The 13022-nt window shown below is 45.0% G+C and overlaps 1 protein-coding gene across 1 annotated transcript in view; it reads right to left on the minus strand.

Annotated features, from left to right (window-relative positions):
• LOC306914187 (receptor-type tyrosine-protein phosphatase delta) overlaps positions 1 to 11231 on the minus strand; it is a 306809-nt gene extending 295578 nt beyond the window's left edge. Inside the window, exon 1 of the mRNA XM_079491139.1 lies at positions 11181 to 11231. The gene's annotated coding sequence lies outside the window, so the exon portion shown is untranslated. The remainder of the gene's footprint in view (positions 1 to 11180) is intronic.
• Between the last annotated feature and the right edge of the window lie 1791 nt (positions 11232 to 13022).

A 13022-nucleotide genomic window follows, 5' to 3' on the forward strand; every position in this document is an offset into this window, starting at 1 on the left:
TAGACAACATCATATGATCATATATAGTTACAGATCTGCAAACGTCATATAGCCAACACACGCCTACTGTAACCAATCAGTGAGGGAGTAAAGTAAAGAAAAGTAAAGCTTGGCCAAAAAATAAAGACAAATAGCCTACCGTTACATTTTAACCAATCAAACCTAAAGACAAACAGCCTACTGTTACATTTTAACCAATCAAACCTAAAGACAAATAGCCTACTGTTACATTTTAACCAATCAAACCTAAAGACAAACAGCCTACTGTTACATTTCAACCAATCAAACCTAAAGACAAACAGCCTACCGTTACATTTTAACCAATCAAATCTAAAGACAAACAGCCTACCGTTACATTTTAACCAATCAAACCTAAAGACAAACAGCTACCGTTACATTTTAACCAATCAAACCTAAAGACAAACAGCCTACTGTTACATTTTAACCAATCAAACCTAAAGACAAATAGCCTACTGTTACATTTTAACCAATCAAACCTAAAGACAAACAGCCTACTGTTACATTTCAACCAATCAAACCTAAAGACAAACAGCCTACCGTTACATTTTAACCAATCAAACCTAAAGACAAACAGCCTACCGTTACATTTTAACCAATCAAACCTAAAGACAAACAGCTACCGTTACATTTTAACCAATCAAACCTAAAGACAAACAGCCTACTGTTACATTTTAACCAATCAAACCTAAAGACAAACAGCCTACCGTTACATTTTAACCAATCAAACCTATATTGTCATTGACTGGAGTCTCCCAGGGGGCACCCTGCAGGGACTCCTTTTTCCCTCTACAACAAATATCGTTGCAGATAGCTGTTCGACAAATGTTGATTTTCATTCATTTTCAATGAATGATCGCTTACTTTTGCTGAATGTTTGATGTACCCAGAAAAGGCACGCTAGGGTTCATTCATGTGGTTAAAAAGGACACACTCAGGGCATTCTAATCTCAGGCTATAGATGTTAATCAAGGTAAAAACGTAATCTGGGCATGATAAGACGCTCTCTTTAATGGGCTGGTTGTGGCAGGGGGCTTGCACAGGTGAAATGAAGAGGAACTGATTGCTCACGGTGATTGTGCTTGATTGCATTTTAAATTTTAAACCTCAATCTACATGACACCATGACAGTGAATGCCAATGCTCGCAAACTTTTAGTCAGGAAATACTTTTAGAAACTGACTGATTGTAATGTAAGGCCTTTTTGCACACAGAATCACGTGTTTTTGTTTGTTTTGAAACCGACAAGCATAACATATAGCGTTTTTTTGTAGGAAAATAATTAATAAAAGAAGTGTTGTAATTTTGGAAATATACAGCAAGTAAATTTTATACAAGTCATTGTTATGCCATCCATTTCGAACCATAATTGGAATTTTGTTGAGGCGGCACAAAACCCCCTCTCATTTCTCTGGATCAATGTGACACATGGGAAAGTCACTAGCCGCAACTTTGTTAGAGAATGGAAATAATACATTTCCCTGCTGTTCCCTTTTCAGTGGATAATTGTAGGAGGCAATGGAGAGTATCGGTGGGGATGGATTTGCATGCGTCTAACGCCAGCTGCACAGAAACTATGCCATTCATGGAATGTTACGAGGAAATCAATGGATCAATCATTGGTATAGCCATTGTTTGTGCAGAGAAAAAATATGACATGACATGCAGCCAACATTAGTTCTCCTTATGCAGCAGAAAACTGAGGAGGGCTTGAGGGGCTGAGCTGCATGTGGTCATTTTGCTATAAATGTTGGAATGGAACGGTCATAGGGTCATCTTGTGAGTGATAGGTGCCCTGATTTGAAAGCCCAACTCCCACTAACTGGTTTTGTCAAGCCACATTGTTGTTGATCAAAGCAGTTTCTTAATACCTACTCAGCCAGATGGAAGCAGCGAGAAGTAAAGAATGTTTAAACAGATGGTGTCCTCCTTCTTCTTTTCCTTTTTTTGTTCTTTGTCGTCATATTCTGCATTTTCCTTTGAAATGTGGCAGTGGGAATTTTAGCACTGAATGCTCACCTTTTACTTAACGCCATACAAGGAGGAGTAAATCAATTGTAGCTACATCACATTCCATCACGCCACATCCATCACAAACAGGCTTCCAGTGTTTTACAAGCGAGAGAAATCTTCAATTTCACATGCCCAGCAAATTCTGTGCCATGTATTCATTCATACCATGGAAAAAATGCAACCTTGAGCAACCTCTCCTGCCTTAATGAGCACGCTAAATGGAGCCAGACAACCGATCTGGCTGAAAAGATGTTTTGGGATTACAGTAAGGTCCAGGATTGACCAACTTGACTATTGAAAGACTGCTGTCCATGTTGGCTGGTACAGTACACAATGTCTTGGCTTGATCTACTGTACATTTGAGAGACAATATGTGACACTTATGCACGCTCTCTCTCCAACTGTACTGCACTGTATTTGACTGGTTATCTTTGTCTCCGCCAGGCCGAAGCTACCCTGCTATCCTACTGTTAATGTTTGGACAATTTTCATTATGCATATTAATTTTTCACTTCACTTGTAGTTGGGCATTCATTTACGTCAAAAATCATTACAAAAAAAGTTGATATATTATGGAGAGACAAGGTTTCTGCCTGACAGCAATGTTAAATATGTAGCGATGCACAGCATGGGGGAAATAGCTCTAATGTCATTTATGGGGTTTGGCTCTACTGTTAAAAACACTCCAGCTAATCCCTACAAAGGACCAGTATGTGAATAAATGGCTTAACACGTCAGTCTCACACAGACTGTCTCTGGCAAGATTTCACTGAGAATGTCAAGAAACGTCATATACACACAAAAAAAAATCTAATCCAGATTTTGTGTCGGTGTTAATTGTACATGATGGAGACAGACAGAGGAGGATGTTATAGGCCTATAGATAATGGCCCTGTTTCATCATAAAGCTCCTTTGATGTGATGTGATGTGCCACAATGTGTCAACAACAGTGGGTGAATTTAGGGGAATCTGTCACGTGGAATAGAGGGCCCATGTGACATTATTGTGTTAACACATTCTGGACGGGAACGCCTTTTGGTGGTGTTTTGACTCTAACGCCGGGGCTCCACCGGACGTGTTGCGTCTCCGTCGCGTGCGTCAAAAAACGAACCGGGGCAATTTTAATGCAGTCACGCAACGCAACGCAGCGTGGGCAGTGGAGCCACCCTTCATTGATTAAAAAGGGAACATTCCCTGACGGTGACGGAGACGCGACGCTGACGCGCCCGGTGGAGCCCCGGTGTTACTCTACCGCTAGCTGTTAGCATAAACCCCAGCTCCAGGGGCCAGCATACACGCTCACTTTAAGAAGACGGTGTTTGCCGTTTTATGCTAAATTGATTAATTGAATTCAATAAATCAAAAAGTCAGAGGGTGAAGTTTATATTATGTCTGGTTACATTCAGATACAGACAGATTTGAGGGAAGACAGATTGATCAAAGAAAGGCATGTGCGTGTGTTCACATGCGTACGGGTGTGTGTGCACGTGTGCATGAGCAGCTGGCATGACAAGCCAACAACGGTCTCTTATGTGGTGTGGTCAACGCGGGGTCCTGGAGTCATGTGATGTATCACGTATCAATAATATTCATATTAAATTAGCTATGATTGCGGGAGGCGCAGAGGAAGGGCCGGGCGACACTGTGCACGGAATTGGCTGTGCTCTGTCCGTGGATCAGAGTCCGCAACGGTGCACTGCCAGTCTGCCACTGTAATCAATGGAACATTACATTACATTACATTACAGTCATTTAGCAGACGCTTTTATCCAAAGCGACTTACAATAAGTGTATTCAACATAGGTAGGGAACAAAAACTACTAATCACCAGAAGTCTTTAGTGCATTTTCTGCAAAAACAAGCAACCAAGAGTATACCTAGCGCTAAGGTAAAAGTGCAATATATCAGCTACCTATTTCCTTAACCGGATGAGACAAAATAGCTAAATCAAATGAGCATGAGCTAAAACAATTAAGTGTATCGACTAAACAAGATCCAATAAACAATACAACAATAGAAAACAAACGTTCGTACAACTAGTTAACAACAAGTAGGTCAGGCAGAGAGGAAGGGTAGTGTTTCCTGAAGAGGTGGGTTTTCAACCTGCGGCGAAATATGGGCAGTGACTCTGCTGTCCTAACATCAGTGGGGAGTTCATTCCACCACTGTGGGGCCAGAACAGAAAAGAGTCGTGACCGTGTGGATCGGCCAGAAGGACCCTTGAGTGACGAGGCAATCAGTCGCCCCGAGGTGGCAGACCGAAGTGGTCGGGCAGGGGTGTAGGCATCGACCATAGCCCGGAGATAGGAAGGAGCTGTTCCTTTCACTGCCCTATAGGCTAACACCAGGGTTTTGAACTGGATGCGGGCCGCTACGGGGAGCCAGTGTAGAGAACGGAGAAGGATGGTTGTGTGGGAGAACTTGGGGCGGTTGAACACCAGACGAGCCGCAGCTTTCTGAACAAGCTCCAGAGGTCTGATGGCAGATGCCGGAGCACCAGCAAGGAGGGAGTTGCAGTAGTCCAGGCGGGAGATGACGAGAGCCTGGATGAGCACCTGGGCTGCCTTCTCCGTGAGGAAGGGGCGAATCCTCCTGATGTTGTAGAGGAGGAATCTGCAGGACCTTGTCACTGATGCGATGTTTGCCGAGAACGTCAGTTGATCGTCCAGGGTCACACCCAGATTTTTCGCAGTCCGAGTTGAGGTCACCACAGCATTATCAATGGTGATGGCCATGTCTCGGTGCGGACAGCCCTTCCCCGGGAGGAACATCAGCTCGGTCTTGTCCAGGTTGAGCTTCAGGTGGTTTGTCGACATCCACGCCGAGATGTCAGCCAGACAAGCAGCAATGCGTGCCTCCACTTGGGTATCAGAGGGGGGGAATGAGAGGATCAGCTGGGTGTCATCGGCATAGCAGTGGTAGGAAAAGCCATGGGAGTGGATGACAGCACCCAGAGATGTAGTGTAGAGAGAGAAAAGAAGAGGACCCAGAACCGAGCCTTGGGGAACCCCAGTTGTGAGCCTGTGTGGTTCTGACACAGACCCTCTCAGCATCACCTGGTAGGAGCGACCCGTCAGGTAGGATGCAAACAGGGAGAGTGCAGAGCCTGAGACACCCATCCCCTCGAGGGTGGAGAGGAGGATCTGATGGTTCACCGTGTCGAACGCTGCAGACAGGTCCAGGAGTATCAGGACGGAGGAGAGAGAGTTCGCTCTAGCGGCATGGAGCGACTCCGTCACTGCCAGCAGGGCAGTCTCTGTCGAGTGACCCACTTTGAAACCAGACTGGTTGGAGTCCAGGAGGTTGTTCTGGTGGAGATAGGAGGACAGTTGTTTAAAGACAGCACGTTCGAGAGTTTTAGATAGGAAGGATAGAAGGGAAACCGGTCTGTAGTTCTTGATCTCAGAGGGGTCAAGTGTCGGTTTCTTCAGGAGGGGGGTGACTCTGGCAGTCTTGAAAGTAGAGGGAAAGTAGCCAGATGTCAGAGAGGTGTTAATAAGGTGGGTTAAGAAGGGAAGAAGTTCAGGTGCAATAGACTGCAACAGAGTGGTTGGGACCGGGTCCAGAGAGCATGAGGTGGGGCGACTAGAGGTAACAAGGAGAAGGACCTCGTTAGGGGAGAGGGGAGAGAAGTGGGATAGAGAGGGGATGGGGGGGGGAAGAGGAGTAGATGAAGGTAGAGAGGGGGGGGTGGCAGGCAGACGGGTGTGGGCAGTGCGCAGGGCACCAGCCGGGGGAGGAGGGAAGGAGGATCGGATATCGTTCACCTTCTTGTCAAAGAAGTTGGCGAAATCGTCAGGGAGGAGGGACGAGGAGGGAGGAGGGGGTGGTGGTTGTAGGAGAGAGGAGAAAGTTTCAAAGAGTTTTTTAGGGTTGGAAGCAGAAGCCTGAATTTTAGTGCAGAAAAAAGCAGCTTTAGCAGCTGATAGAGAGGAGGAAAAAGTAGAAATGAGAGATTGGAAGGTGAGAAGGTCCTCCGGGAGGTTGCCCTTTCTCCATTTGCGCTCAGCCGCTCTCAGGCTCCGTCTCTCAGTCCGCACTGAGTCCGACAACCAGGGGGCAGGTGGAGTTTGGCGTGCAGGCCTGGTGGTGAGGGGACAGAGATGGTCGAGAGAAGAGGATAGAGTAGAGAAAAGAAGATCTGTGGCGGTATCAGGGGATAGAAGAGCAAAGGATTCAGGGGCAGGGAGAGCAGAGAGAACAGAAGAGGAAAGATCAGTGGAGGAAAGTGAGCGAAGATTGTGACGTGAGGAAATCATGTGGGTAGGGAGGGGCTGTGAGGGGGGAGAGGAGAGAGAGAGAGAGTAGGACATGAAGTAGTGATCAGAGAGTTTCTTACCCTTTTCACTGGAAAGAGGAGTGACAGACAGGTTAGCAATAGAGCAGCCTCTGGTGAAGATCAGGTCCAGTTGGTTGCCCGCCTCATGGGTAGGAGGAGATGGGGAAAGAACTAGGTCAAAGGCGGCGAGAAACGAAAGTAGTGGGTCTAGCTGCTTCTCAGTCGGGAGGTTGAAGTCACCCAGAAGGATGAATCCAGAGCCATCGACAGGGAAGTGGGAGACTAGATGGTCCAGCTCCTCCAGGAAGCCACCAGCAGGGCCCGGTGGGCGATAAACAGCTGCAATGGTGAGCTTGACTGGATGAGAAACAGTGACCACATGAAATTCAAATGAGGTAGGAGAGAATAGTGACAGTGAAACAGGGGAGTATTTCCATTTTCTGGAAATGAGCAGACCAACCCCACCACCTGTCCGCACGGCTCTGGGAGTGTGAGAGAAAGCGTACACATCTGACAGAGCCGCGGGCGTAGCAGTGTTTTCTGGTCTGATCCAGGTCTCAGTCAGAGCAAGAAAGTTAAGGGAGAGCAAGGATGCGTAAGCTGAGATGAAAGCAGATTTGCCTTCCACCACAGCCGAGTGGCAATTCCAAAGCCCTCCCGTTACCACTTGCTCGACGTGAGTTGAAAGAGTAGGATAGATGAGATTAGTTGTGCCGCGACATCTGGGTGTAACCCAGTGTTTGTGCGACCGCCAGGAAGAAGAGAGGACAGGAATAGGAAGAAAACACATTGTAGATCACTAAACATATACTACAATACACTACTATATCTATCACACTACTATATATGTCACTAATCAATGCTACAGCTTGTCGTTCAGTGACGAAGTCGGACTTTGACAAAGTCGCCTGTCGCCTTTGTTCGCCTGGCCTTCGTTTGCTGGACGCCGCTTAACAGCTGACGCTTTCACCTGGTGGTATAAGGCCAATCCAACTGATTGCTAATCGTCTGCCAGGAGTGCTGGCTAAAGCACTCACTTCACACTTCCCAAGGAAATCAAGTGGCCTATACTACTTATCAAGTGGCCTATTACAGGGTGAAACTAATTAAACTAGTCTACTAGCCTACTGTTTGAACACAAACAATACAACTATAAACTACTGACTACTACACAAGCTAATAATATACTACTAATACAAAAGCACTTAGAGTTACACTAACAGCAGTTTGCTAAAATACAGAATAATGCTACTTACTCAACTAGACAGGTCAGGAGGTCTGTTCACTTCAAATGTTGGTTATACACTGAAGAGAATACTCCCAGCCTGGCTACTTAACCCTTGAGTTGTGCTGGCTAAAGCACTCACTTCACACTTCCCAAGGAAATCAAGTGGCCTATACTACTTATCAAGTGGCCTATTACAGGGTGAAACTAATTAAACTAGTCTACTAGCCTACTGTTTGAACACAAACAATACAACTATAAACTACTGACTACTACACAAGCTAATAATATACTACTAATACAAAAGCACTTAGAGTTACACTAACAGCAGTTTGCTAAAATACAGAATAATGCTACTTACTCAACTAGACAGGTCAGGAGGTCTGTTCACTTCAAATGTTGGTTATACAACCCGGCTACACCCAGCGTGGGTGCGGTGCGCAGGCTGCGTGTGAATCTTTTCTTTAACGCGTGCTCTATTTGTGCTCAATTTGTCCCCGTGTACGCAGGGGGTTACGCAGCCCTTCGCCTCGCCTTCAGAGGAAGACAAAATAAAACCAGTAAATATGGAACTCTCCGCGGGATGGACGAATTGTCGATGGAGCCACCGTTCCGTTCCGCCCACGGTACGGTTCCGTACCCAGTGTAGCCCCCCAGAAGAAGACATTTCACTTAGTCGCAGAAAGTTGTTTTTTTTCTTACCAAATGTAGAAAAATAAATTAATCTTGTGAGCCATATGATAACATCATAGCAGCATCAAACACGGTTTTGATATTCCATGCGGTTTGCCTGTAATTGCCTTCAAAAATGTATGTCCTAGTGAAATGGGAGCTGTGCATCCAATCCCAAGTGATGGCAAAGCTTTTCAACTTGCTGTAGCTCCATGTCCAACCTCTGCACATTACATATGCTGCCTGCAAGACTTTTTATCTGGCTAGAAGCACATATTTTGGGCATAAAAGCGTGCTGAAGATAAAATGAGTGTGCACCACCTCACTCTATGCCAGTAGACCTGGTATACGCAGGTAGTTGGCAGACAGCGGCGAAATTGGTCCTGGTTGATGCCAACATTACAGTGCTATTGCTGATTTACAATATGACCCACCCCTTAGTGCACCTCTCCTCCCACGCCAATGCACGGCGAGTTCCCAAAATCCCACACAGGCGGGGGAAAAACATGCCTACAGAAACTGTCAATTTACCCATTCACTGCATGCCTCACGTCAATCTGCCTGCCCCCAAAATAGGGCCCTTAGAATATCCAAGTTATTATTATCTATCATTTACCTTCACCTAAATGTCAAAACTGCTATTGGCTGTGAATTTCTCACTTTGAGCTCATGTATACAGATGCAGTGATTTCTGGGAGAGGGGTCAGGCAGAAGTAAATATATTTTGTTACATTTGATTAAATTCTTGTAAAACAACAGCGAGGGAGAGAGCTGTCAGACAGATGAAGGTGCATGGTAGTTGGATATTACATTTTAATATGTTTTTGGTGGTGTTGATGTATTCACCATTATTCATTTGTTGGGGAACATTCAAAGCTGAAATTACTTTTCCCCTCAAGATGAAGAAGTGTGAAAATCCTAAACTTTGAAGCCTTAATTTCACAGAATTACAGTTTTCAGAATCACACATTTCAGAATAACAATCTCAGCAAGTGCTACCTCATTTTAGCTCTCATCCTCTCCTTCATATGAAATGAAATTAATCAAATGCAAAGAGAAAAATCTAGTTTGGTTACAGTGTTAAACCGGGTGCTTACTGAATCATGATATTAACTGAACAACATATTTCCACTTTGCTTACCTTTAATTAGTCCATTGTTGAAAGTTCTGTATTTGCATAGCCTTATTTTTTAAATCACATATACTGTACTTTGGAACTTTGTTGCAAACCATAACCATTTGAACCCTAGTGTCCCAATTTTGGGCATGTCACTATAAATACAACCTCAGCCTGATCTCTTAAAAGTCTAATATCTCCTCCGAGTCATAGGGATATTCCTTTGGCTCAGTGGTTAAGATGTTGGCTTTCCACACGGGAGACCCAGGTTTGATTCCCAGGTGTTACAGTCGCATCGCTATTCGCTACACATTGTGGGCTTGTAGATCGGCTACTTTCACAGCACATTGCGCAACACCACGTATAATAAAGTATAAAATATCATTAGAGAACAGGGCTACAAAGGGCTTGTCACGTCGGTTAGATGTTCAATTCCCCATCCCACCTACAATAGGTGAGGGGTTATTGGCGAGAGGTCTTGAACAGAACTCAACAGAACAATATAGAATAGAATATATGGAGCATTATACTTCAGGCAGGCAAGGAAGTCCATCCGGTCTCCAAGCCGGTCCAATCATAATATACGGCCGTGCTCTAAATAAGGCCAACCGTCTCACTCACTCACTCCACATATCTCACCGCTGCCACAATGACAGCTCGTCAGTGAACAGACTCCCTCCACCTCCCCAGTCTCGTCCTTTAGTAGCATGTAGGTCTTCTCTATGTCAGCATGTCATTCGGTGCGGGTTCATATGCATCGTGTCATGTTATTTTCATTGCCGTGTTATCTTTAGTTTCTGCCCTGTGAGGGGTTCGTATGTCTATTATCATGCACATGTAATAAAATGTGTATATTTAGGCTCTGCTCCAGGGGAGGTTGTGATCTCATTGTCTGTGTCAGGCTTGCACTGATTGTTCTAGAGACCATCGAGGGAGCAGAACCACGCCGCCAAATGCAATTCAATATTATGGAATAAATTGTTTTAGTCTTGTCCAGATGTGTCTGACTGTTTAAATATTCAATCTTAAACCTTCCCAACTGTTCACAGACTCATCAGGGCCACCCTGATCACTTCAAACCTGTTATTATGCTGATATTTACATTGAAATCTGGATGGTCCAGCTTGTGGACCCACGAGCTGAGTACTTGATTGATATGGCGACCGCAAATAACAACAACAAGCTGGTTTAAATGGGTTCGTTGCAAAATACTCTCTCGTTCGCTAGACAGCTGCGATGGAGGAAAGGCTTGTCATATTGTAAAAACAAAACAAAAAAAAGCCATATATATCTTCCAAGACATGTAACCATATGAATAGAGCAGAGTTGGGGAGATTAAATCCTCGCTGAAGAACGGACAACCTGTCTTTGCCCACGTCTCCAAACATTTTCTCATCCAAATTCTGTGAGCCTCCCACATTTGGTTGGCACTGCAAAATGCACACAGACACTACAGCTAGTTGTTGACTGTTTACACGCGCGTTAATTCCCATGATCGCTTGAGGTGAACTCTCTTGGACGATCAATAGTTTGTTATTTTCCAATCTTATATTGGATTGGAGCCTTACTTGACGCTACAGTACTAGGTTTTGGTTCCGTTATACCACATTCTATTTTGGATACAGGGAAGTGAAACTGATATCCCCTTATTACCTGGACTGAAGTCTTTACAAACATTGCATATGGACATCTCACCACTCGCCTGCCCACCCTCCCTCCCTCTGTACATATCATTCAAATCAAGTCCCTCTCTCTGTACATATCATTCAAATCAAGTCATGGCACTTCATAAGCCCAGGCAGCTCTGACGACAGACCATTGAAGGCAGTATAGTTAAATCCTTGGAGAGCCTTACCTTGAGGTTGAAGGTGTGAAAGTCATGGAACATTCTCTCTCCTGAGACCTGTGACAGAGAGAGGATGAGACGTCAGTCATGATTAGTCCACAGCACAATTACAGAGCAGCCAGACTGACAGTGATTGATCAATGAGGAACTCCCTTAATCCATTGAGACCTGGAACGCATCCATGTCACGTTAGCGTTTAACCACATTAACCATTAACCCATTTTGGGGCGGGAACCCCTTTTGGTGTTTTAAACATTATGTTATAATTTAGCTATTGAAAAATAGCAGATCTACAAGCTCATAGCGCGCCACCGAGTGGCGCGCTATGAGCTTGTAGGTCTGCTATTTTTGAAAAATCGTTAAAATGTGCCTCAAATCTTTCCGAAAATTGTCATGATTTAGAAAACTTTTTTTTTTTTTAATTTCGACGTCAGGCCTGAATGGGTTAATGAAGACAAGGGCTCAAGGGCTCCCGGGAGCAAATTGGCAAAAAAAAAAAGTAAGTGATGGGAATTGTGCCCCAGATGGCACCAGCACTAAGTGGCTCCTATACTCACAGAAGACGAAACATGCACATCTGATATTAATTTCAAATGACTGTTTAGTGAAATAAAACAGACTGGGGTTGTTCCCAAGAGAATACACTGTTTGGATAAAAAGTGACAAAAAGTCCAAAAGGGCCTACTGTACGGTGAAATGCCATGCTGGCATATAGTACAACAGCCCTTCTGCTAAAGCAACCCAAACTTCCAGTTTGACAAAGTTACTGTATGTGAGTTCCACCTTGAGCCACGATTCTCTTGACTCATTGTCAACACGACAGGATATCAGGCCCTTGAGGCGAAAGCATCATGTTGTGGTGGTGAAAGTCAGCACCAGAACAGACCGCCTAGAAGAGCGAGGCGGTTTGGGGCTTTGTTGTGGTCTGACCCACCATAAGGAGGAGAACATTTGCTTTCTTATGAACTACTTGTGCCATGCAGTGGGGTTTGAGGAAGAGCAGGAGGGCACAGACAGCCCTTTGTGTAGCATGTGGCTGCCACGCACGCACGCACGCACGCACGCACGCACGCACGCACGCACGCACGCACGCACGCACGCAAACAATGTAGAGCATAGTAAAACTAACCATTTTTGCCATGCTAGCAGAAAAACTGGAGCAAGCACATCTGAGACCTCACTGACTTCACTACTGTCCCTCTTTAAACAGGTCGTTACATGTTAGTACAACATTTATAGCAACTGTCAGGAAGACCATCAAGGAATCCCAGCGCAAACAAATAAAAAGGACACTTCATGTCTTCGTGTTTAGACATTACAGTTACAGATAATGTTTCAATGTACAGGATGCAATGCATTGTGAGCTGGTATAGATCTGCTATTTTCAAAAGATTATTATACATTTTTGAAACCTTGAAATGGGACGTTCCGGAGGTCCCCTGTGTTCGTATGTATGTATGTATGTATGTATGTATGTATGTATGTATGTATGTATGTATGTATGTATGTATGTATGTATGTATGTATACATGTATGTACTGTATGTCTACGCGTCCTAGCACGGATGAGCACGTAAAGCTGCAACACGATAAGTCTGTAATTTCTCGACCGTTTCGGACACGGGAAGGCTCGCCACCTGGCCATGTCCCTGGGGGTCCGGATGTTCCGGGGATCCCCCGGGACCCCCACACGGTAACTCTGTCATTTCTCGACCGTTTCGGACGCGGGAAAGCTCGCCGGAACCGGGCCAGCCCCCTGGGTGCGTTCCTGGGGGTCTGGATGTTGCCTCCGGGGACCCCCACACACTACAGTTGCACCGCTCACTTCCCCCAGGTGTGATTTTTATGAAGT

Source organism: Electrona antarctica (assembly GCF_951216825.1).
Source record: "Electrona antarctica genome assembly, chromosome: 21".
Lineage (NCBI taxonomy): Eukaryota > Metazoa > Chordata > Actinopteri > Myctophiformes > Myctophidae > Electrona > Electrona antarctica.